General features: G+C 36.0%; 1 pseudogene; it reads right to left on the bottom strand.

The window, feature by feature from the left end:
- Window positions 1-3,972: 3,972 nt before the first annotated feature.
- Window positions 3,973-24,291, bottom strand: LOC111159706 (annotated as a pseudogene).
- Between the last annotated feature and the right edge of the window lie 3,552 nt (window positions 24,292-27,843).

The raw sequence follows: 27,843 nt of genomic DNA, 5'->3' as shown, positions 1-27,843 counted from the left end.
AGTTTAAGTAATACATTGTTCTGAGGGGCAGTTGCAACAATATGATTTGAAATATAATAGCTAAAAAACTAGATATAGTTTAATAACCAAAATTTGACCTTTTACCTGATCTCCATTAACTGAAATTCTAAAAGAAATAGGCAGCTTTGAGTATTTTAAAATCAATCTAATACTCAATCTTTATTCTGCTTTCATCAGTGAGGAAATAAAGAGAACATTATGGAATCATTTTTAATCTTTTCAGTAGCAAACCAAATGTACTGTCCTTTGGCACTATTTAAATTAAATATAACTTCTCCTTTATCTTAGTCCAAGCTTGTTTATGTGGGGAGGTAAGTAAGACCATCTCATCTTTATGTTGTGCCACAAAGCTTTCCCATATCATACAAACAGGCTTTGAAATTTTTTTTGGAATTCAAACTGATTATCTACTATTTGTCTCTGATAACTCCATTAAATAAAACCTGATAATTTACAGCTGTATTCTTGAAATAATGTAATAAATGTTTATTCCATTAATTGTGTATTGAGCTATTAAAGTATCTTATAATAAATATCTTTTTATTTAAACTAAAAGAAGACAGATAAAGACAACTGTGTTTTCTGAGAATGTAGGATCTGTGCCAAGGACAGGATCAAAACCAGTGTTATACACAAGAACCAGGTCAAAAGAGTATCTAACTGTGAGTTGCAATTTTGGATTAGCAAGATTTCAAAACAGGAAAGCTGAAGGCCCAGAGTTCATCTTTTCCTTCCTAGATGGTGAAATTTATGGATGAGTCTACACTTTATAACAAGTTCATAAAACATAATGAAGTAAATAGTAGACAGCAGGTCCTACAACCAAGATTTGATGAAAATGGATATGCTAGGCACTGAGTGAGAGACTAAAGATATGAATGGAGAAAAGAAACAGGACTCTATCTTTTTGAGCCTAACTTCTCATCATATCATGTTGTCAGCAAGGCTTAATTGGTGAAAGTCTCATTTTTAAGAAGCAAAAAATGTCTACAGGAGTAAAATTAAGTTCTACTACAGTAAATTTTTATTATTACATAAGTGAGTGAGTAATTTGCAAGACAACTAGGGAAGATCATAAAATTTGATTGGACAGTGACATAAAGATAGACATACAGATCAATGTATTAGAATTGACAGTCTAAAAAGAAATTGCTTCATTATGGTGAACTGACATTCAACGAGGGTATAAAACAATTGAATGGAATAAGAATAGTCTTTTTAACAAATGGTACTGGGACAAATGGATATCCACATGCAAAGTAATAAAATTAGACCTCTACCTTATAGCATATATACAACATTAACTCAAAACGTAAGAGCTAAAACTATAAAACTCTTAGAAAAAAAACATAGGTATATCATTTGTGACTGGATTTGGCAACAGTTTCTTAGATATGACACTAAAAGACAAAAAAAGATTAAGTATATTTCATCAAAATTAAAAACTTCTTTGCTTCAAATGTCACCATCAATAAAGTGAAAAGGCAAGCTACTGAATAAGAGAAAAGATTTGAAAATCTTGTATCTGATAAGGGATCTGTATTTACGATATGCAAATAACTCTTACAATAATGAAAAGACAATCCAATAAAGAAATGGGCAAAGTAATTGATTCAGTCCTTAAGGAAGATATAGAAATGGATAATAACACACATAAAAAGATGAGATGCTCAACATAATTAAGCTTTTGTGTTGTTGTTTTTCTTTTTTAACATTTTATTTGTTTATTTGACAGACAGAGAGAACACAAGCAGGGGGAGCTGCAGAGGGAGAGGGAGAAGCAGGCCCTCTGCTGAGCAGGGAGCCTAATGCAGGGCTTGATGCTAGAGGCATCACAATTCCAGACTTCAAGCTCTATGACAAAGCTGTCATCATCAAGACAGTATAGTACTGGCACAAAAACAAACACATAGATCAATGAAATAGAATAGAGAGCCCAGAAATGGACCCTCAAGTCTATGGTCAACTAATCTTCCACAAAGCAGGAAGGAATGTCCAATGGAAAAAAAGACAGTCTCTTCAACAAATGGTGTTGGGAAAATTGGACAGCCACAAGCAGAAGGATGAAACTGGACCATCTTCTTATACCACACACAAAAATAGGCTCCAAATGGATGAAATACCTCAATGTGAGACAGGAATCCATCAAAATCCTTGAGGAGAACACAGGCAGCAACCTCTTTGACCTCAGCCACAACAACTTCTTCCTAGAAACATCCCCAAAAGCAAGGGGAGCAAGGGCAAAAATGAACTATTGGGACTTCATCAAGAGCAAAAGCTTTTGCACAGCAAAGGAAACAGTCAACACAACCAAAAGACAACTGACAGAATGGGAGAAGATATTTGCAAATGACATATCAGATAAAGGGCTAGTATCCAAAATCTATAAAGAACTTATCATACTCAACACCCAAAGAACAAATAATCCAATCAGGAAATGGACAGAAGACATGAACAGACATTTCTGCAAAGAAGACATCCAAATGGTCAACAGACAGATGAAAAAGTGTTCAACATCACTTGGCATCAAGGAAATATAAATCAAAACTACACTGAGATACTATTTCACACTAGGCAGAATGGCTAAAATTAACAAGTGAGGAAACATCAAGTGTTGGCAAGGATGCAAAGAAAGGGGAACCCTCCTACACTGTTGGTGGGAATGCAAGCTGGTGCAACCACTCTGGAAAACAGCATGGAGGTTCCTCAAAATGTTGAAAATAGAACTACCCTATGACCCAGCAATTGCACTACTGGGTATTTACCCTAAAGATACAAGCGTAGTGATCCGAAGGGGCACGTGCATCCGAATGTTTATAGCAGCAATGTCTACAATAGCCAAACTATGGAAAGAACCTAGATGTCCATCAAAAGACGAATGGATAAAGAAGAGGTGGTATATATACACAATGGAATACTATGCAGCCATCAAAAGAAATGAAATCTTGCCATTTGCGACGACGTGGATGGAACTAGAGGGTATCATGCTTAGCGAAATAAGTCAATCGGAGAAAGACAACTATCATATGATCTCCCTGATATGAGGGAGAGGAGATGCAACATGGGGGTTTAAGGGGGTAGGAGAAGAGTAAATGAAACAAGATGGGATTGGGAGGGAGACAAACCATAAGTGACTCTTAATCTCACAAAACAAACTGAGGGTTTCTGGGGGAAGGGGGGTTGGGAGGGGGGTGGGGTTATGGACACTGGGGAGGGTATGTGCTATGGTGAGTGCTGTGAAGTGTGTAAACCTGGAGATTCACAGACCTGTACCCCTTGGGATAAAAATATATTATGTTTATAAAAAATAAAGTTAAAAAAAACATGAAAATGCAAGCTGCATTTCTAAAAGGTTGTAATCATTTAAATTCTGATTAAATCTGTATGTTTACAATTCTCTCTTAGATAGACAAAAACAGAACTATTTTATATATGGACAATCTGAAGCATAATAATTAAATGCATCTTAATGAAGTTTCCACCCACCTATATAGAAATATGCTTCACTTGAGCCAAATGGCAGCATTTCTTCATCAAAGATAAATGGTACTATCCAAAAACAAAGATAATCCTTCGATAATTTTACGTTGCCAAGTAAAAGTACATCCCGAGAGCTAAAGGCATTATTCACATCTAGTAGTGGAGCCAACCATAAAATCATTACTTATTTTCAACTGAATAACTGATTCACATTTATCAAATACGCTGTTTCCAATCCTAATAGTTCTTTATTTTCTTTAACGTATTTGCTATGGGCTGATAATTTGCCATAGGTGTCATCATGAGAATAACCAGAATTAGATTAAATGTGACAAAAGAGAGACAAAGTGTTTCACACTGTTGAGTGATACCAAGGCAAGAATGGGAGAAAAGCATTGCAAAAGGAAACTACCGAAATGCTACTTATATATTCCTGCAGCAAAACCAGCAATGCATCCATTTTAAGAGTTATTATCTCACTTCCAATTTTTTTCCCTCAAGAACAATTTGAATCTCTTTGGCATCTGAAGTCTCATAGGTTAGTAAAGGTTCTGATAGATTCTTATGCTCTTTTGCATGAGTCTTCAAGATATGTTTCGCTCGTTCATATGAGTCCTGAAATGAAAAAAAGGAGGTATCAAAGAGGCAGAAAACTTAGTAGAAGCAAAAATCATCAATAAGAAAAAAAATGTATATGCCTTAAAAAATATGAACTATATTCTTTTCTATTTATAAAAGATAAAAGCATGAAGCTCTTTTTTAAAAATTAACATAGAATGTATTATTTGCCCCAGGGGTACAGGTCTGTGAATCATCAGGCTTACACATTTCACAGCACTCACCATAGCACATACCCTCCCCAATGTCCATAACCCAGCCACCCCATCCCTCCCCCCTCGTCCCCCAGAAACCCTCAGTTTGTTTTGTGAGGTTAAGAGTCTCTTAAGGCATGGAGCTTTTAAACACCCAGCATGGAGCCTACTTGATTGATTGACTGATAGATAAGGCAAGCTTGGTTCTCAAAGATTAGTTTCATACTTGCAAACGTTCTATATTTAACCTCAAAATGTATCACATGGATAAGTGAGGACTACTTAGGCAGCTACTTAAAGATATATAAGTATATACTATATAAGTATATAAAATATACTTATCTGCTTTTTAAATAAGGTCTGCGAACAAAGAAATCTATTTCTCTATTCAATATACATGTTAAAAAGGAAAGTCAGGTTTGCTCCTTTTGCCTTGTGAGATTTCACCAATTTATTCACTTTAAAGGGTGAGAAAAGATCTACTTTTCTATTCTTATTTGGTAACAACTTACCTGTCAGTCAGTGACTATACCACTGTAAAATGAGTTTACCAACACCAAGAAGCATACATCATATAAAAATAACACAATTATTAAAAATAAACATCATTAGACATTCTGAACAAAACTGTTATGGACAAGTAAAATATAAAATTAAAGATAACATATAAAGTATTATATTTATATTTTTATAAATTTATAAAATTATAAAATATTTATAATTTTATAAATTTATATTTTTATAAATATAACATATTTATAAGTATTTATACTTATAATATTTATAAAGTATTATAAATATGTCATGGAATATTGAAACTAATAACCTAGGATGAATTAGTATTGACTTTAAAAACTCCATTGGAGGGGCACCTGGGTGGCTCAGTGGGTTAAAGCCTCTGCCTTCGGCTCAGGTCATGATCCCAGGATCCTGGGATCGAGCTCCGCATCCGGCTTTCTGCTCAGCAGGGAGCCTGCTTCCACCTCTCTCTCTCTCTGCCTGCCTCTCTGCCTACTTGTGATCTCTGTCTGTCAAATAAATAAATAAAATCTAAAAAAACAAAACAAAACAAAAAAAACCTCCATTGGAATGAAACCCTTACACTGTAACATGTAAGACTATGATAAGGTTTTTATATCTTTAAGTTTCATATGCATTTGAACTTAAAATGTACACTAGCTAATCATCATTTTCCTTAATAACAATGTAAGTACGCCATCTAGTGGAAAGAGTACCTACCACCCTCGCAAGCTTAACATTTCAGAAAAGTATTAAGAGCAAAGAAAGAGTATTTCCAATGCTCTAATACTAGAAGAGATAATTTACTCGAAATAACATAAATAGTAAAAAAAAAAAAAAGAATGAAGATTCAGGCAAGGGAGAGAGAATTCCTCTTTTGAAACAACTTCTAAACCTTTCCATCATATAAACTTTTCATAAACTTAATGACTTTAAAGTCATTTTAAAAGTCATTTTACCTCCTTGAGTTAATCAAACCTGGCCCTCCTGGGAAGACTCTGAATCTCTCAGGTGATTCACTCCTATCCCAGATATTTCAGGGTAAAGAGGTGAGCTCTTTGTTCCTCTCACTGCTGACAGACTATTACTTTACCACCCTCTTCTATAAAGCATGATTCCTTTGAAGTTTACACCATCTGACTTCAACATCCTTCATTCTGCCATCTACAACCCTAATTCCAGTTCTCATTCACTAGACTTTCTGCCATTTAGCTCAGTCTTTTCCATTCCAAGACCTGCCTTCATGTACATCCAAATGGAATGCACATATCCAACCTCTGCACTAAGCACCAAACCCACGTATCCCTCCCCACTTGAAATCTTCACTAAGACACCTAAAATTCAGGGGCTCCTGGGTGGCTCAGTTGGTTAAGTGTCTGCCTTCGGCTCAGGTCATGATCCCAGAGTCCAGGGATCGAGCCCCACATCAGGCTCCCTGCTCAACCGGGAGTCTGCATCTCCCTCTGCCCCTCACTCACCCCACTTTATGCTCATGCTCTCTCACTCTCTCTCATTCTCTCTCAAGTAAACAAATAAAACCTAAAAAAAAGAAAACACTTCAAATTCAATATGTATAAAATTCAGCTCATAATCTACACACTTCCCCACCTTAGGCCATCATCAGTGTTTTCTCAGTCAATGGCACACACAACTAGATGGCTGCACCAGGCAGAAATTGAGAACACAGCTTTGTTACTTAATTTAGCTGCTCTCTCACCCAAACATCAGAAAGGCATTTGATTCCACTAGATCAGTATCTCTTGAATGCATTCATTTTTCTCAATTTCCCCTCTCACTGCCCTAATCCAAGCATCTGCTGTACCTTAAGGAGATTCCACAGTACCTACTAACTCATCTCACTGAATCGACGCTCACATATTCTTTACTGGGCCCTGCAATCCAAAGACTTTTGTTTTCAAAGCCCTTTATGCTTCATTCTCAGCATATGTACACAGCAAGGCACAAAGCAACTAATATTTGTTGAATAAAATATATGTCAGAGTGAAAAACTAATAAAGACTCAAATAATCAAATAACCCCCCTATTCTAACAACACTATGGTTTTACAGCTGAAGTAGAATATTTTTAATTACTGATATTAACTGTTCGTAGCCTATTGCCAGAATAAAATAAAGATTCAGTCTATGACCAGAGGCTCCCAACTACATACTGAAATATGGCTTCAATCGTGCACTCATTGATTATATATAGTGACAGTTCTAAACAGGGGACAACTATTATCTTCTGGTAGCACCTAACTATTTAGGCACATTAATGACTAGACAGGTGAATAAGCACAGAAAAACAGAATTATTACCCTTAGAAGGATTCTAATTTCTTGTTCAATAGCAGATTGAGTTACTGGACTCAGTTTCCCAGTATCATTGTAGGTCATAACTCCAAACTGAAACAAACGAAAAGAAAGAAATTGAACAGAAACACCCCAAACCACTAATAAATGTTAACAGAGGAAGTATTATCCTATACTTAAGGAAACCTCATCAAGGGCAAGGAAGAAATTCAGTATAGAAATTTCATTCTTCTGAAAGTGTAAGACTAAAAAGTATGAACAAGAGAGAAACTTTAAAATCCTAAGTATGGTTCTGAGTACCTTCTTAGAAAACCTTTGCCACTATTCCAAATCCAGAAATCCACAATGTAGTGTATTAGAAGTGCTGTATGAAGTCACAGTGATAATGTAGGAGAGTGAAATACGTGGGAAGGGTAAAATAAACAAGCTCCGCAAACAGAAGTTTTAGGTCATATGAACAGAAACAGAATATCTTATCATTTGCTTAACTCATGAGACACTATTATTGTCCAAGAAGCCAGAATGGAAAGTGAATACTATATTTTAGTACTCAAAAAAAAAAAAAAAGTTTAGACAAATCTAGATTTGTGACAAATCTACTCGGAATGAGACAGGGGAAAAGTAAATGTTACCAATTTATAACGAGAACCCTCTCTCATACGGTGCCTGGGGTAGCTCAGTGGGTTAAGAGACTGACTTCAGCTCCGGTCACGGTCCCAGAGTCCTAGGATCAAGTCCTGCATTGGGCTCCCTGCTCATCTGGGAGTCTGCTTCTCCCTCTGACCATCCCCCCTCTCATGCTCGCTCTCTCAAATAAAAAAATAAAGTCTTGGGGCGCCTGGGTGGCTCAGTGGGTTAAAGCCTCTGCCTTCGCCTTGGGTCATGATTCCAGGGTCCTGGGATCGAGCCCCATATCGGGCTCTCTGCTCAGCGGGGAGCCTGCTTCCCTTCCTCTCTGTCTGCCTCTCTGCCTACTTGTGATCTCTGTCTGTCAAATAAAAACAAAATCTTAAAAAAAAAAATAAATAAAGTCTTAAAAAAAAGAACCCTGTCTCATAAGGAGACACTTGGCAGTCATCATTTGATACATGAGGGAAGGGTAAAATTAGCTATTACCTTTTCACTCATTCCAAATTTGGTAACCATCCACTTTGCAATTTTAGTTCCATTATCAAAATCACTGGAAGCAGCTAAAATTTAAAAATATACATAGACTCAATATTTAAAAATATTTTTAAATCAGCAAGCACAATCTGAACTAAAGCCATTCTTTACAGCCAACCTGTTGTGATATGGTCAGTTCCAAATAAAAGCTCCTCAAGCCACTCTTCCTCCCATACTAATATCCATCTGCGCAAGCAGCTGAGCTCTAGTTTCATTCCATCTGTCATTCTCAGGCAAGAGGGACACCTAGACAATTGAAAACAAAAACTCCAGACACAGTTGGAAATATTTACATTAATGATCAGAATTATCATCTGGCTCTTGCTATAGTACTTAATATCATGATGCTGACAGCTCAGAGACATTTAGTAGAGATGGTTGCAGGCAACTAATGACAAAAGTGGCATTATACAAAGGAAGAAAAATTCTTTATAAAGCAAAAGTTCATTTTACATGTCATAGCTATATAATCCTGCTATAGGATCATGCTGCAACAGGATGGACTTGTACCCAGGTGCCAAAAAAGGCTTAAAATGTCTATCGTTAGAAAGATAAGAAAATGAAACTTGTACTCAGTGAGAAAAATCTTAGAAAGACTATGGAACCACTAACCTAGTTTCTTTGCGGAGGGAAAAAAAGCAATGACATATTTAAGAATGATACTTTGTTGTCATTCCAGACTTAAATTTCATTATGTAAATATATAACATTTGAACTATTAGTATTCTTTATTAGCAGATAAGTTTCACGAGTATCTCTGATCTCACAATGGTTCAGAAGGTTAAAGAAGAAACTTATCAGTAAACTTAGAACTTAGTTGAATTTTCTTTTTAATTATTTTCCTCAACAGTTTCCTACAAAAGCTTTTGGAGAGTGTTATTTGAAGGAAAAGAAAAAAACAAGATACTTACATGTCCAGGTGCTGGCCCTCTTGGCATGATTGTAGCTTTGTTGATAGGCATTGCGTCCTTAGTGTAATATGCAATAATAGCATGACCGGATTCGTGATATACTGTGATGGTTTTGTTTTATTGTCAATTTCCATGCTTCTACGTTCAGGCCCTAAGGATAAAAATTTAATTGCATAAAATTATTATGTTAAGAAGGTATATTTAGATGAATGAAACCCACTTACCTTTAAGTAATTCTTAGAGTGACATGACTTAATATCGTTAATGTTATTTTAAGCCAAAATAAGTTGCCAATTGACAACCAAAATTGTAAGAGCTGTCCTCTTACTCCTTACTATCAACCAGGAAAGTTTAGTTCTATTTCCAGAAAATAAATTTAAACAAGAAATTTCACAACGAAATTGTTCTGAAGCCGATTCAAGATTTAAAATCAAATACTGAAAATTAGCAAAATTTTTCTTTTATCAGTACAATTATTCTTTTATCATCAATACCAGACAAGAGTAAACACAAGGGCAACCGCTGCCCCCAAACTATATAATCATATGAACTATATTTGTTCTGTAAGAGGCCCAGTTGTGTGGCTACTTTTGAGTAAATATTTTCTTGCTCCTATACCTTTCTTTCTTATAACATTTTTCTCAAAAAGAATTTATTCTCTAACATAATCAACAGTGTAAGACAGGGAAAATAAAAAAGAGAGAAAACCTACCCATTAGAATTTTATCTTTGGAAAACTCTAGTTCCTTCATGGTAACCATTTCTTCTCCCTCAAGAGCTGCCTTTAATGCAGCCTGGTTCACAAGATTCTCCAACTCTGCTCCAGAAAAGCCGACAGTACCTCGAGCTATAATTTCTGGATCCACAGCTACGTAGATAAACACAATATTAAAATTCCAAAACAACTCTTCACAAATGACTCATATTCCAAAAGAAAAAAGAAAATAGCTATCCTGAACTAGAACTTAAAATATTTATATCACTGTAACTACAAAATAAACTTACTTTTTCTAAAGGAAAACCAAAATTGCCATTAAATAGATCATTAAAATCCCATTGGAACACATTCCAAAAGTTCTTAAATTTAAATAACTTTATGAAAAATAAAGAAATGCAGAGTTGCCAGACATGATTTATAAACCTTCAAATTATGACCTAAAATGTTACTAGCCTAAGCACAACTGAGAATATATACTCATAGACAACATTTTGTTTTCTGAATTTCATCTTGAGATACTTTATACTTAAGTCTTTAGTATTATATGTACATTTATAAAAGCTCCCCTTATTAGAGGAAACATATCAGGCTTTTTTTTTTTTTTAAGATTTTACTTATTTTTATTTGAGAGAGAGAGAGAGCAGGAGAGGGGAGAAGGTCAGAGGGAGAAGCAGACTCCTCATGGAGATGGGAGCCCAATATGGGACCCGATCCTGGGACTCCAGGATTGTAACCTTAGCTGAAGGCAGTTGCTTAACCAACTGAGCCACCCAGGCACCCCAACATATCATGTTTTATAAATTGATTCACCTATCCTTGAAAATACTACAGCTTAATTTAATAGCTGCATTTATTACTCAAGTGGGTCCGTAATATTTTCATATGTTTTGTTTTACAGTTTGCTTCTTTTGGGTCCAAAGTGATGATATTTTATGTGCTTTTTCTACTATCTCATATTTTACATTCATCTAAAACCACTTATATTTATCTTCAAGTATTATCTGAATACTCTCAAGAAAACATTCCTTTTTAAAAAAGGAATTTAAAAAAATTTTTAAATTTTAAATTTGAATTTATTAATTAAATTTACTAAATTTAATTTATTATTTTTAATTATGTTTAATTAATTTATTTTATATTAAATTATTCAATTCATTTATATTTATAACAATTATATTTATAATAATTTATTTATATTTAATCATTTTAAACTTATTAATCTATTAATTAAATTTATTTTTAAATTTTTAAAATTTTTGAGAGAGTGAGCAAGAAAGAGCACATGAGCAGGAGGAGAGGGAGAAGGAGAAACAGACTTTCTTGCTGAGCAGGAAGCCTGATGGTGGGGCTTGATCCCAGGACTCTCACAACCTAAGCCAAAGGCAACCAACCAACTAGGCCACCCAGGACCCCCAAGAAAACATCCTTTAGAATGAGGATTCAAATGACAAATGTCCTACATATGTAATTATCAAGAAATAAACTTTTATTTTATTTTTTTTAAGGATTTTATTTATTTATTTGACAGAGAGATCACAAGCAGGCAGAGAGGCAGGCAGAGAGAGGAGGAAGCAGGCTCCCCTAGAGAGCAGAGAGCCCGATGCGGGGCTCGATCCCAGGACTCTGAGATCATGACCTGAGCCGAAGGCAGCGGCTTAACCCACTGAGCCACCCAGGCGCCCCAAGAAATAAACTTAAAAAAAAAAAAAGGAAATAAGGGGCGCGCCTGGGTGGCTCAGTGGGTTAAAGCCTCTGCCTTCGGCTCAGGTCGTGATCCCAGGATCCTGGGATAGAGCCCTGCATCGGGCTCTCTGCTCCAGGGGGAGCCTGCTTCCTCCTCTCTCTCTCTGCCTGCCTCTCTGCTTACTTGTGCTCTCTGTCTGTCAAATAAATAAATAAAATCTTAAAAAAAAATAAAATAAAAAAGGAAATACAAATGGAGAGAAAAAAGGACATAGAAAAAACTGGTCTTCTGAGACATTTATCAAGTAAGGACCACAAATAGGGCGGAATGAAATATTACCATTACATAGAGATAATAATAAAGTTTGTTACTAGAATTAGACTTACACTGATCAAACTTTATTTTATTGAGATACCATTTCAAAATTTCTGTTCGACCTTTTACATCTGGTCTTGGAACTGTAACTTGCGTGTCAAAATGACCAGGACGTATTAAGGCACTAAAGGGAGAATATGAGAAGAAAATATAAATTAATAATCTGAGTACTGAAGGTCAAATTAAATAGGACTGACACTCTGAAGACAAGATGGAAAGATAATGACAACCAAAAGTTGGATGGAGTTTTTTTTTCACTTGTTCTCTGTTTTATAATTGATTATATTTTCTTTATTACTTTTTTAAACTACAAAGGTATTACATGTTTTCAGTGACAAGTATAACCATAGGGGGGCATATAAAAAAAGTTAAGATTCCGAACACACACCTGGATAGCCACGACTTTGATTCCTATATGTACAAACATATATCATCTATAGCTATACGGATTTGTAGATAATACATAAAGTAGGATATGTAATATATACATAGATTATGTTACTTTTGTAAGAATTGGATCATACTATATCCATTAATTTGAACTTTGCTTTTAAATTTTTACTAAGATTATAGATCTTCCTTTAGTTCAGTATATACATGTATTTAATACTTCTACCTATTTTTTTAATTTAAATTCAATTAGCCAACATACCAATATATCATTAGCTTCAGATGTAGAGTTCAATAATTCATCAGCTGTGTATAACACCCAGTGCTCATCACATCAAGTGCCTGCCTTAATCCCCATCCCCCAACCACCTCCCTTCCAGAAACCCTCGGTTTGTTTCCTATAGTTAAGTCTCTCATGGTTTTTAAATTAGTATTATTTTATCTACTGACACTATGAAATTGTAAGTGCCTAATGCTGAAAAATGTGTTTGTTAGAATAAAAATACTTTTGCTTTAAGACACATGAAAAAATGTTCATCATCACTAGCCATCAGGGAGATTCAAATTAAAACCACATTGAGATACCACCTTACACCACTTAGAATGGCCAAAATTAACAAGACAGGAAACAATGTGTGCTGGAGAGGGTTTGGAGAAAGGGGGAACCCTCTTACACTGTTGGTGGGAATGCAAGTTGGTGCAGCCACTTTGGAGAACAGTATGGAGATTCCTTAAGAAATTAAAAATAGAGCTTCCCTAGGACCCTGCCATTGCACTACTGGGTATTTACCCCAAAGATACAGATGTAGTGAAAAGAAGGGCCATCTGTACCCCAATGTTCATAGCAGCAATGGCCACAGTTGCCAAACTGTGGAAAGAACCAAGATGCCCTTCAACGGACGAATGGATAAGGAAGATGTGGTCCATATACACTATGGAGTATTATGCCTCCATCAGAAAGGATGAATACCCAACTTTTTAGCAACATGGATGGGACTGGAAGAGATTATGCTGAGTGAAATAAGTCAAGCAGAGAGAGTCCATTATCATATGGTTTCACTTATTTGTGGAGCATAAGGAATAACACGGAGGACAAGGGGAGATGGAGAGGAGAAGGGAGTTGAGGGAAATTGGAAGCGGAGATGAACCATGAGAGACTATGGACTCTGAAAAACAACCTGAGGGTTTTGAAGGTATGGGGGGTGGGAAGTTGGGCCAGCCTAGTGATGGGCATTGTGGAGGGCACATATTGCATGGAGCACTGGGTGTGGTGCAAAAACAATGAACTCTAGTACACTGAAAAGTAATTAAAAAAATTAAAAATTTAAAAAAGTAAAAAATAAAAATTCTAGTATTATTTGATAGACATTTTCATGTTTGGAAGAGTAAATATGACTAAATGTTGCAAGTTAATGCCTCTCATATCCATTAACATTAAATATTTGTGAAGGATTATTATCTTGGATGGAGTTTTATTTCTTATTTTAATTCCAGGACAGCTAACATACAGTGCTATGTTAGTTTCAGGTGTACAATATAGTGATTCAACAATTCCACATGTCACCCACTGCTCATCATAAGTGTGCTCCTTAATCCCCCATCACCTATTCCACCCTAGACTGGAATTCTGCATATAAATATTCAGATAACTCCTTGTAAAACATGGCTCAAGTAACAGTTTCAATAACCAGAAGGCAGAACAAAGGTCGATAGAGATAGATAGTACGCAACCCTCATAAACAAAAACATGCAAGCTAGTCACTCAAGGAACAATAATTCTGAAGCAGTCTATTATGAGAGCTACACTGTGTTAGCTTCCTATCACAACTGCTATAAGTATAAAATGTTAAACCACAGACTTAGACAAGATTAAAAAAACTATTAGATCAAATTAAAATATGAATAACTTCTATGATAAAATAAAAAATTTAAAACTGTAATAAATTTTATTTTAAAAATGCTCTCCACCACCCCCAAACTTTTGTGATATAAAGTTGTCAGAAGATTCTTTTAACAACTTTCCTGAAATTTAATTAATACATCACAGAATTTAAAGTAGATAATCCAGTAGTTTTTAGTATAGTCAGAGTTGTGCAATTACCAACAATCTAACTTAAGAATATTTTTATTCCCCCGCTCCAAAAGAAACCCCATAGCCACCAACAGTCACTCTCCATTCTTCCCTCCTTCTGGCAGCCACTTATCTACTTTCTGTTGCCACCAATTTGCTTATTCTGGACATTTCACATAAACAGAATCATATGTGATATTTGGTGATGGGCTTCCTTCTCTTTTAAAGTTCATCCACATTTCAGTATGTACCAGTACTTGTAAAAACAGTCTTTTAATACGTACTTATCTAATGCCTCTGGGAAGTTTGTGGCTCCTATTATAACTCCTTCATTGGGTTTAAAGCTAGTAAAAAAGAAGGAAAGTAACATTTCACTGAAAATTAAAACAATACACATATAGAAATGCTCTACACAAAACTATCATTAAATTTCATAACAGTAAAGAAAAGGGACTGATCCTTTTTATACCCAAAGTGATAAGACATCTCTATTATTTTTTAAAAAGAACAAATGTTACTAGGCCAGTACACTTAAATAAAACTGCTAACAATAAATCACAAAGTCATCTATGATTACATGCCTTCACAGTATTTGTTCTACTTAGGAAGACATGACCTGATGGAAAAGGCTAGGGAACCTAATTTGTGAGAAAATATTCTCAAGCTTACCAATTCAAATTATTTGCTCCTAGACTTCCTGTTTGGTTTTAAGAAGTCTTTCCTTCTTCCAAAGCAACCCCACTTCTTGCTCTTTATATTATAAAAACTGATGCAAACTTTTAATCTACCACAACACTAAAAGCAAATCACAAATTGTGTAGGAACCAGCAAACACTCTTTACGTCTCCAAACAGACTAGTATTCTCAATGGGAATCATCACTTTCCTGTCATGATATAATCAATGAAAAAAGGTATAGAGATCACCAATTAAGAAGAGTTGATACCTCAGTCACCCCATTAGTAATGGAAAGAACACAATACAGAGAATGCAGCTTGTCTTGACTTCATGCACAGGGACTACTCAGTTGCCTAAATTTTTTCCTCATTCTTTCTTTTTTTTTTTTTTTAAGATTTTATTTTTAAGTAATCTCTGTACTCCACGTGGGGCTCAAATGCACAACTCAGAGAGGAAGAGCTGCTTGCTCCACTGACTTAGCCAGATGCCCCGCTATTTCTTGAATGTTCCCAAATATATTACCATATCCCAAAGACAGACGAAGATTCAATTACCCATCCGTTTCAGCAAGAAGCTGATTTATAGTCTGCCTTGAATATGGATGCATTGGAGACTCAATTCGCTTCCCATCAACAGAATCTAATTCATCAATAAGTATAATACAAGGAGCATTTGTTTTTGCTTCCCCTAGGAAGAGAGAAGAGATACAAATAAGTTTAATGAAATCAATGTTTTTTTTTTCTAACAAAATCATGTAAGTATTAAAAACCTGTAAGACTGTCAAAGGCAACAAAAGACATTCATTAAGGAGAAAGTACATAAAATGAGATCTCTTTCTTTCTTTTAAAACTGATTTAAGAACAGTAGCCTCAGGAAAAAAACTGTACCATACAAAATGATATATAATAAAAATAACCAAGTATTCATTCTTCTGACTGTACAAGGCACAGTCAGATTTGAGGCTAACTATTCCTTAATTATATACTACTGAATTAATGAATAAGATAAAAAGGACAACAACAACAGAAAACCCAGCTTTTCAACAGACCCCAACCTCACCTAACACTTCTAGCTCCTCTGTTTGGGAAAGTACAATTCTGTTTTAGGTTAGACATTAAGTTACCTAAAACCAAAACCCCACAATGGTGAGGTCAGCTTTCAATCATAACCGAATAACAAATCAAGGGTAAGAATCCCTCTTCCCCTAAAATTAACAAAATTTCGTATTGTATGAAAGATACATTAAAACGTACTAAATAGATTTCTGATTCAGCTGGCTCTCACACTCACAAACATTTCTTCAAATTCTGATCCAGAAGCATAATAAAAAGGAACATCAGCTTCTCCAGCCACAGCTCAAGCAAGAAGCGTCTTTCCTGTCCCTCGTGGTCCAACTAAAAGTATTCCTAAAAGAGAAAACAAATACACTGATTCAACTTAAAAAATAAAAATAAAACCTGATGTGAACCTATGAAACAAGTAGTTATTAATTAATATATACATAGTTTTCCAGTTGAAAGCACATGACTATTATTTTGAAACAAAGCAAAACACATGTCTCTAGTAATGATTCACTTCAGGAACTTCTTTAAACTAATTTCCCTCTACCATTTATATCTTGAGAGAATGGAACATAATAAATTTATCTGTCATTAAACAAGTAAGATAAAATTCACATAAACACAGATTAAAAGATTAAGCAACAAAATGTGACCCATAAAAAACATATTTCAGAAACTCCGATGAAAATTTGATTTGGACATCTGATGAAAATTTGAAAAAATTCCAGAGTACAAGATATTAAGGAAACAGTATTTAATTTTATTTGGTAGGATAAATTATTCTCTTTAGGATAATGTCCTTAGTCTTAGGTGACACATAACAAAGTATGTAGAGGTAAAGTAGTTCATGTCTAAGCTTTGTAACTTTTCCTATGTTAGAAAATTTTCATTACAGCAGTGCGTTTTTCATAAGTTGGAATAACAAATTTCTCTGGTTTTCACAACTTTTCATTTTTCATTTAAAAAAGCAAAAAACCAGGCACCTGGGTGGCTCAGTGGGTTGGGCTGCTGCCTTCGGCTCAGGTCATGATCTCGGGGTCCTGGGATTGAGTCCCGCGTCGGGCTCTCTGCTCGGCGAGAAGCCTGCTTCCCTCTTTCTCTCTCTCTCTCTCTCTCTGCCTGCCTCTCCGTCTACTTGTGGTCTCTCTCTGTCAAATAAATAAATAAAATCTTAAAGAAAAAAAAAAAAAGCAAAAAACCGGGCGCCTGGGTGGCTCAGTGGGTTAAGCCTCTGCCTTCGGCTCAGGTCATGATCTCAGGATCCTGGGATTGAGCTCTGCTCAGCGGGGAGCCTGCTTCCTCCTCTCTCTCTGTCTGCCTACTTCTGATCTCTGTCTGTCAAATAAATAAATAAAATATTTAAAAAAAGCAAAAAACCCTGTATTAATGCTATATTTTAACATAAAAAACTATTTTTAAAGGAAAGTTGTTGAAAAATAACCTTAAGACTACCCCTTGTATTGCCATGTTATTGTAATTCTTAACTGGTTTAAATGGTAGAATGTATTTTTGTAACTGAGAATATTCCCACAATTTTACAAAATATCTCTTGTGATTAGAAAGAAAAGTGTTTAACTATTCTATGACTTTAAACTTTAAACTTTCTGATGTTATAGTACTGATTTTAATAAATGAATCCCAAATTAGCAGAGATTCATGCAAACAGTTTTATATACTGCTGAGCATTGTCAGTACAGATAGTGGGCAGTATAGAAACAAACCTTAAATATGAGTGCCACCTTTAATTTACCAATTCCATTTCTAGAATTAGAATCCAGAATAATGAATAAATAAATGAGTAAATCTAGAATTTATTCTAAAGAGATAATTAAGGATGTAGGCAAAGCCTTGAGATAATAAGATGATCACCACAGTGCTGATTTTATTATTTTAATTAAAAATGTCTGAGTATAGTTGACACTCAGTTATATTAGTTTCAGGTGTACAGCATAGTATTTGATAAGTTTAAACATTATGCTGTGCTCACAAGTGTAACTACCCTCTGTCACCATACAACACTATTACAGTATCACTGACTATATTTCCTATGCCTTTTACTCTTCAGACTTACTCTTTCGACAACTGAAAGCATGTTTCTCTCTTTCCTCTTCATACATTTTTGCCCAGCCCTCACACTGCTAATTTTAACCACAAAACACTGGAAACCATTGAAGTTTAATGTAAGTAATTACAGCATAGCATCATCATATAGTCCAAGGACACCACAAAGTCATTACAATCTTGTACCCAATTCTAGCATATGGTCTCCCTCACACCAACAAACAATTCTCTAACACCAGTCGGGCACCCTAATATTCAAATCAATTCTGATGCTACCCTGCTGGAGATAGCATCAAATACCGTAAGTTAAGGACTTCATCCCAAAAGACTGCAGAATACATACTAATTTGTGGAAATTTCCAGCCCTCTTATCACATGGTTGATTCTCCTGGCAACCAGCTACTAACCTTAGGTGTGCCCTAAATGTTGACTCATTAACAGAAGACAGATCTATTCCTGTCATCACTATAAAACTACAAGAAATGGGACTAAGACTAAATATGTATTTCTTTTTTTTTTTAAGATTTTATTTATATATTTGACAGACAGAGATCACAAGTAGGCAGAGAGAGAGGAAGGGAAGCAGGCTCCCCGCTGAGCAGAGAGCCTGATGCGGGGCTCGATCCCAGGACTCTGGGATCATGGCCTGAGCCGAAGGCAGAGGCTTTAACCCACTGAGCCACCCAGGCGCCCCTAAATATGTATTTCTAATTATAAATCACAACAGTCATTAAAAGAGAAAACGTCAAAGACAAACAGGACTATTCCACAAATTAGTATGTATACTGCACAAATTTTAAGGTCATGAAAGATCCACACCCACTCTCATATTAACAGAGTGAGGAGGGGAGCCTGGGTGGCTCAGTCAGTTAAACATTAGACTTCGGTTTACTTCATGATAGGGTCATGAGATTGATCCCTGCATGGGACTCTACACTCAGTGCAGAGTCTGCTTCAGATTCTCTCCCTCTGCTCTCCCCCTGACCGGCTCTTGCACTTGCATGTGTGCTCACTCTCTCTCTCTCTCAAATAAATAAATAAATAAATAAATAAATAAGCTAAAGAACTTTTTCAGATTGAAGAAAAGTCTAGGGGTGCCTGGGTGGCTCAGTCAGTTAGGCAGCAACTCTTGATTCTGGTTCAGGTCATGATCCGTCTGCTTGAAGATTTTCGTTCTCTCTCTCCCTCTGCCCCTCCCCACTGCCTGCTCTCCCTCTCTCTCTCTTTCTCTAAAATAATTTTTAAAAAAAGATTAAAGAAAAATCTAAACCTGGATTGTGTCCTAAACCTGGATTTGGGGTGGGGGATGGGAGGACCTCACTACAAAAGGTATTAATAAGAGAAATGTAGAAATTTGAATATAACTAAATTTCATAATTAGTTCTGGAACAGTGTGAAATTTCCTGACTTTAATAACTATACTGGAGTTATGTAATAGAATATTCTTATTTTTTAGGAGATACATAACGAGGTATTTGGGGTTAAAGGAGCATGATATCTACAATTTACTCTTAAACAATTTAAAAATACATTTATGTAAAGAAATTGAGCAAATGGGACAAAGTGCTAAAAAACTACTGAGTTTGGTTAAGAGTACAGAGAGTTCTCTGCACTATTCTCACAATTTAAAATCTGAAATTGTAATAAAATTCAAAATCCCCTTCCTCTCAAAAAAAGGTTATGCAATGGTATGTTCAGAATGAAGACTTATTTGCAAAATAGCCATTAAGAACTAAACTTTAAGCTTTTAAATTGGTAAAAATTAAATTAGCAATGGATTATTGTATTTTTTTAAAGATTTTATTTATTTATTTGACAGACAGAGATTGCAGAGTAGGCAGAGAGGCAGGCAGAGAGAGAGAGGAGGAAGCAGGCTCTCCGCTGAGCAGAGAGCCCAATGCAGGGCTTGATCCCAGGTCCCTGAGATCATGACCTGAGCTGAAGGCAGAGGTTTAACCCACTGAGCCACCCAGGCGCCCTTGTATTTTGTTTTTAATATCAAGTCATGGTAAAGGGAAGGTACCTTGCCTTTTGGAAGTTTACCTCCAAGCACAGTAAATTTTTGTGGATTTGTCAAGAATCCAACAGACATCATTAAAAATATTAGCTATCAATTTAAATTAAAAGTGCATTTATGTGTGTACTTTTATGTATTTATTTTAAATTACACTGGTCTAATAGTTTGCAGCTAATTTGCAACCCTGTATTAGACAACTTTAAATAGTTCTCAGTGGGGAAAAAAATAACTCAAGTACATTGGTCAGGGTTAAAAAGAAACTACCTGACAAGAAGTGTACTAAAACATGAAACATCTCTGGGCTGAAGGGCATTATGAAAATCTAGAATTAAACTCATGACTCTCTTAGATTCCTAAATCATTTTCTAAGATTTTCTCTAGGATGTATATAATCGTTAAAGAGTAAATGAGTTTTTTTGATTAGGCTTAGAATGGTCTTTGAAAGTTACTGATTAAATTATTAAAACTTAATAAAATGTTTGTAAAGTTAACAGTTATAAGTAAAGCTCTGTCGACCGCTAAGGAGAAATGCATACATATGTTCACCAAGAAACATAAGAGATATTCACAAGAGCACTCTTTAGGCCAACACTAGACACAACCCAATGTCTACCTAATGGAGAATACACAATATTGTGATTCACAAAATGCTATGCAATGGGGATGAATGAAGTAGAACTTCATGTAAAAACATGGATGGATCTCATAAACATCACCTTGAATGAAAGAAGCCATATACACTACATGTACTACGTTTATGTGGAATTCAAACTCAGGCCAATTAATGTATGTTATGAGTCAGAACAACAATATGCTTGCAGTGGGAAGAAAGGGACACTAGGAAGTTTCTGGTAATATTTCATTTCTTGAGCTGGGGGCCAATAATATACTGAGTTCACTGTGTGAAAACTTACCAAAGGTACAGATTTGTGATTTGTACAGTTTTGTGTGAATGCTAAACTTCAAAATTTATGTTTATTAAGAGATCTGGGGGGCATCTGGGGTCTCAGTCAGTAAAGCGGCTACCTTCAGCTCAGGTCATGATATCAGGATCCTGGGATCAAGCCCTACATCAGGCTCTCTGCTCAGCAAGGAGCCTGATCCTCCCTCTCCCTCTGCCACTCCCTCTGCTTGTGCTCTCTCACATGCTCTCTCTCTTGAATAAATAAATAAAATCTTAAAAAAAAGTAGCATCCCCCCCAAAAATAAAAAAAATGTATATAAAAAGAGATCTAGCCCTTTATCTATTAAAATACATTTTTTAAATATTCAAAGATATCCATATGCTAAAAAAAGGCCAAAAGACATTTGGCCAAGGTAATCAATAACTTTAAATCGTAGGAAAAAGGGAAACAGATTAGATGTCATCTACTACTAAAGCTACATTTCCTCTGCCCAAACTTTGTGTCAAAAAAATTCCCAACTGAGGTATATAAAATCTATATAGAATAGAGCTGAGGGATCAAGACAATGAATGAAGTTATAAAAGTCCTTATTAGTATTTTTATGGCAACTATATGTAAAATTATTCCTACAGAACCAGAAATTCTAGGCAAGGAAATGAAATTCCTATAATAGCTCTTTAAGAGTTGGTAAAACTGATCACAGGTACCGCCTCCTGACCCACCTATTTTGGTAAATGTTATAAATTACATAGGTCTATGTAAATTTAGATTCTATAACGATGATGGCAATATAAAATTGTAATAGCAATTATAATATTTGTTTAGATTAGCACAGAAAACTTCGTGATAATCTACAAACTTTGTGATGATCCCTTTCTAGTATTATCAATATGTCTTCTTTAGCTTCATAATCAGAATTGGGCTCATTCCAAAAGAGGTGTCATGGTCTCAGGGTCCTGGGATCGAGCCCCACATCAGGCTCTCTGCTAAGCAGGGATCCTGCTTTCCCCTCTATCTGTGCCAGCCTCTCTGCCTACTTGTGATCTCTCTCTCTCTCTCTGTCAAATAAATAAATAAAATATTTAAAAAACAAAAACAAAACAGGAAATGCTTCTTCTCTCCTGTCTAAGGCAGACTATGAAAAAAAGTCGAGTATTTAAAAGATTAAAAAGATAAATAAAAAGAGCCTTTACCAGATAAAAATGGATTTTTTAAGAGTCCATAAATGCCAAACAGCAGCAGAATGAAGAGAATCAGATGAGTTCGTCTCAGAGAATCTGGAGGAGGAAAAGAAAAAAAAACTAAGTCAAATAATGACAATGACAAATGACATTTTGATGAAAAGCAAGAATTAGGTTATTGACGGTAATCATATTCCATCGAATGCAATTTTGGAACCTGGCATTCTTTTGTATAATTGCCATGATTTCCTTTCAGCACCCTATTATCAAAAACCTCATGAAGGCACTCGTGCTTCTGTCCTTGACTTTGGTTCTCATTTGAGAAAAGGGAGTGCCAACAGGTATTTCCATTTTGACATAGCTTAACTTATAAATATAATGGAATATAACCAATGAAAAGGTGCATATGTGTTAGAAAAAGTATGTGTAACCACTTAAAGGTAGGACTATGACTTCCTTTTAGATATTCTTCCCAATTATGGATGCTGTCTAATCAACTTACCATTGGCTTTTGTGTTAGGGCTTGAGCTTTCAGAAAACCCTCTGCAAAACCAGTTTTAAATGCATCTTGGTGAGCTTCAGGTATATTTTTGGTTTTCATGAGTTTGTCCAAACTCTCAACATCTGATCCCCTGTCCCACAACAGGAACCCCTAAATACACAAACAAGGCATCAGTACTGACTTATTATATAGATAACACTGCCCAATAATATAATGATCACTTACAAAAAAATCCTTTCAAAAATTCTAGAATTTCTAGTTTTGTTGACCATCAGAAGAATTACACTAAGACTTGAAAATAAATTACTTAATCAACGGCAAGGAAACTAACTCTGGAACTTACGCTTCCATCCATCGATTAGTAAAGAAACTCTCTGTAAGAACACTATACTGGAAACAGTAGGTCGCATGTGGACTTAGGGTTCCAATGGTTTGATGTTCACACTCCTTTATCTCTAATAGAGGAAAAACCTCATTAACTTATTAAATGTTTACTGAGTACCTTTTACAAACTTGGACTTGTATAGGTTGTGAAAATGTAAAGATAAATAAACAATGATCAGAATGTTCTCAGTCTACTGGGGAGAGATAAACAAATAACTAATTTTTTGAAATCATTTTGATATTATGTTAGAAGTTCTAGGTCTGGGTTAAACATCCTACTTTTGGTTTTAGGTCAGGTCATCATCTCAGAGTCATGGGATCAAGCCCAACATCAGGCTCTGAGCTCAGCAAGGAGTCTGCTGAAGATTCTTTCCCCTCTCTTTCCCTCCCCCACCCTGCTCCTCCTCTGGTCGCATGCATTCCCTCTCTCAAATAAAGAAGATCTTTAAAAAAAAAAAAGGTTCTAGGTCTGGTAGTAAAATAAATGCTACCTCAGAAGTCAAGAGAGGCATCACAGAGAATAGGATTTCTAAACCACAGGGAAAACAAAGCATAAACAATCTGACAGAGTCATGAAATAGCAGGCTTTAGCACTCAGGAACTGTAAGCGATCTTGTATGACAGGACTTTAAATGCCAAGAAACAAGCGGAGTAGAGGTTCAGAGGGGGTGCCATATGTAAAGATGAGAACAGAAAAATGGTTGGCAGAGGCCAAATGGATACTACAGCAGGAAACTGACAAGAAAGCAGGGGAAGACAATTATTACATTAAAAAATTTTAGACAGATGGTGGGTTGGCTGCAGTCTGGAGGCTGGAGTCTAGAGAACTAGCCTACTGCTCAGAGCTTTCTACCTTGCCTCTCTGCCATGCTCAGCGTGTCTCTCATCTGCAGACTAGTTCCCATGTTACCATCTGGCTGCAGCCTTCTCAGGATCCCATTCAGACACAACAGCATTGAGCAGAATATGCTTATCCACATGCCTCTGATAACAAGAGAAGAGCCTTTTCTCCAAGAACACTCCAAGGCCTCTCACATGCAGTGGCATGCCCGCATCAGATTCAATAACTGACAAGGGAACTGGGTCACAATGACTGGCTTAGATCCATTAGAATTTCTTGCTGGGGTCTGGATACTGTATCTTTCTCAAGGTGCATGAGTTAGGGTTACACACTGGAATGCAATAAAGGCTCTACATCCCAAGAAAAGGTGGGAACAGCTTTTAGGTAAGCAAACAAGATTTTTATTTTGGGTAACACTTCTGGAAACCTTGATATGCTTCCCAAAGTGTATGGAAGAACACCAACTGCAACGGTCCACGGCCAATCTCAGACCACCTTGACTATCCTATAATGCTATCCCATCCCAGGAACAGTGTGAGACTTCATCTGAAACTGTGCTCAATTAACTTGCTCCGTTTAGTCTGCTTTTTCTGTGGCTAGAGAGGAAATAAGGTGGGAGCAACATCTATTTCTTCTGAGAAATTGGGCTACTCTATCCACAACCCCCTCTGATAGAGCATACACAGTAGCCTGCTACATCCCTTTCATGTATGCCATTGAAGGTTCTGCTGGCCACTTCACAACAATGCTCAAGACAGTCCAAACCTAACAGTAATCACACACCGCCTTCTTTTAGATAGAAAAGTAAGTTGTAAAGCAGTATAAGCAATCTTTCATCTAACAACTATTTATTGAGCTCCTATTACATTCTCTTGCCTGGGACTATGGAATTAATGATTGGCAGACATAAGTCATGACCTCGTAGAGCTTGAGCCCAGTAGGGAAGACAGGCATTATTGGCTAAGAATAATAATAGAAGCAAAGTAAAATTACCAGTGATAAGCGCCAAGAAAGAGCTGCAAGGCAGGTCCACGAAGGCAGGCTTGAGGAGCTAAAGCTTGAGCTCATATTGCGGGAAGATAGGAGACAACTTGGTAAGTAGTAGAGAGGTAGAAGAGTGATCCAGACAGAAGAAGCCTCATGTGAGAAGATTCTGTGTCAAGAGAGGTTGGAGCATAGAGGAGTTAGGGAGGTGGTGCAGGAGAAAGCCAGAGTCTGAGGGAGGGGCCAGATCATACAGGCACTGGTGACTTATGTTTAGAAATAGAGTCTTTATCCTCAACATAAAGGGGAATTTCTTGTCCAATCGGTGGTGTCAACAGATTCTTATTTGAAAGGGTTATTCTGCCAGAGTGAAGGTCAGATTGCATACAAGAAAGCCATTTTTAAGGCTAATAATGCCGTATTCCACATTTTAAAAAATTTTGTTCAGACTATGGCAGAAACTGACAGAAGAAGATGTTTCAAAGGTAAAAATTTCAGAATTCAGTGGTTGATAGGATGAGAGATAAACTAGCCTGTCCAAATGAATGGTGGTGCCGGTCAAGGAACAGGGAACATAGAAATAGGACTTGGAGTAGAGCGGATATCCAAAATACATGAAGATCTCATACAACTCAATAGCCAAACAAAACAAAACACAGTCTGATTTTACAATGAGTAGAGGCTCTGAATAGACAATTTTCCAAAGAAGACATACAGATGGCCAACAGGTTGGACACAAAAGATGTTGGACATCATTCATCATCAAGGAAGTTCCAATATATGTGCTAACTTTTCAGACATTGTGCCTCATTAGCCCACTAAGAATGGATTATTGTCTATCTCATTTCCTTAAGACCCATACGACAATTAACAGGGTAGAAATTATTCCTTAAAGTCGGGCTTCTTACCTGGTTTTTCGTTCATAACCACTCAGTCAGAACCTTTCTTTCCACAGCGTTGCTGTCAAAGTAAATGTTAAATACACTGAGAATGCTGTGTAAAATAGTGTAGAAACTGTTATTGTAAGACTATGATCAATTCTCTCAAATTAAAGCAATCTAGTTTTCATAGTGGGGGGCAGGGGGACATTTTATTATTAGTCTGTTTCCAAATTTTCCACAAGAAAAGCACAGTCATCATGTTAATATAATGGGTTGACCCTTTATAAAATAAACTTAGCCTTAAGTCCTTTGGAACAGTTCTAACACTTGTAAACTAATGTGGAAAGCGATTATAACAGACATGCATCATCAATGCCATCTCATCATTCCTGGGACCTATCCCAAACTCTCTAGGGCTTAGAGTCTCACAAGTTCAACTTCAAGTTATTTCAAGGCAACATCACAAAAAATGTGTGACCATGGAATGTTTAGCCAAAATCTATTCTGTAGTCATTTTGAAAAATCTAAATTCTATTTATAGGGTAATCTAGAAAAAACTAGCAGGGAGCAATCAGATACAACCTGCTTTGATTCTTGGTCTTGGCCATTCAAACTCACAAATGCATTATAATTCTGGTAATGAAGACAAGACCTATACATAGCCAGATCTCAAAGCATGTAAATAGATTTCTGGTATTTATTGCATTTTAGTTGCTGGTCTATACTCATTTATGTGACTTTGTATGAGAAAATGCTCATAAAATTGCCAGTATGAGGTTTTGAGTTTGAAACTTACTCCATAATTTAACATTTGTGGACAAAATTACTGCAGTACCCCACCTTATTCATGAGTTATTCTCTCCACATTAAAGCTTTGTTATAAGTGATGTATATCATAAATCTTATTCCACCTACAAATTCTTATTTAATGCCGTAACTCTAGCCTTATTGTCTACGAGCCCGTATTTGAGGGAAAGTTATAACCAAATGTCCCCAAACAGCTTGTAATCTTTAAAAAAAACATAAAAAATGAAAAACAGCAGTGTCAAACTTTTAAAAATAGGAAACTGGTGCCATCTTGTGGTTACGAAGAAGTAAAAATAAAAATTTTATCTCACTTTTTCTATATATATATATATATATATTTTAAAGATTTATTTATTTATTTGACAGAGAGAGAGATCACAAGTAGGCAGAGAGGCAGGCAGAGAGAGAGCAGGAAGCAGGCTCCCTGCTGAGCAGAAAGCCCGATGTGGGGCTTGATCCCAGGACCCTGAGATCATGACCTGAGCCGAAGGCAGAGGCTTTAACCCACTGAGCCACCCAGGTGCCCCACTTTTTCAATATATTAAAGAATCATTGCCAAAATCAGGCCCCCCTTAAACAATCGTTTCCCTCAGTGTTCTGAAATTCCCAGATAAAACCTCTTTATTCCTCCTTTAGAATATTGTTCACGTGGAGAGTTTTCCTTGACAATCAGACTTATTGCTATCTCAGCCAGGAAAATCTAATTTCCTGAAAAAATAGTTTCCATGATTATACTTTGATTTTTGAATCAGAGACACATCTTAATTCTGAATGCTAAGGTAATGCATTCATGGAAAAGAGCTTCAAAACATTTTTTAGGCATTAACATGGTAATCAGCAAATGTCTTTGAGAGATGATTCCAAGCATTAGAAACAACATATGACTTGATTTTTGAAGAGTCCATGATAGTATAGGTTGACTTCCAGAAAACATGATGCTATAAGAAGTGCTAAAATCCTTCTTCCCATTAATGTCTGGAGTGACCAAAGAAATAAAATGAGCATGAGCCAAAATGTCATCCCAAATGCCCCATATCTTATAGACTAGACCAAAGGAAAATGCCATGAGCTAACTAACAAGCATCC

The sequence above is a fragment of the Enhydra lutris genome, unplaced genomic scaffold (genome assembly GCF_002288905.1).
Source record: "Enhydra lutris kenyoni isolate GAN:26980312 unplaced genomic scaffold, ASM228890v2 scaffoldscaffold69, whole genome shotgun sequence".
Lineage (NCBI taxonomy): Eukaryota > Metazoa > Chordata > Mammalia > Carnivora > Mustelidae > Enhydra > Enhydra lutris.
The sequence above is the reverse complement of the archived record's forward strand: the minus strand, read 5'-3'. Positions and strand labels throughout refer to the sequence as shown.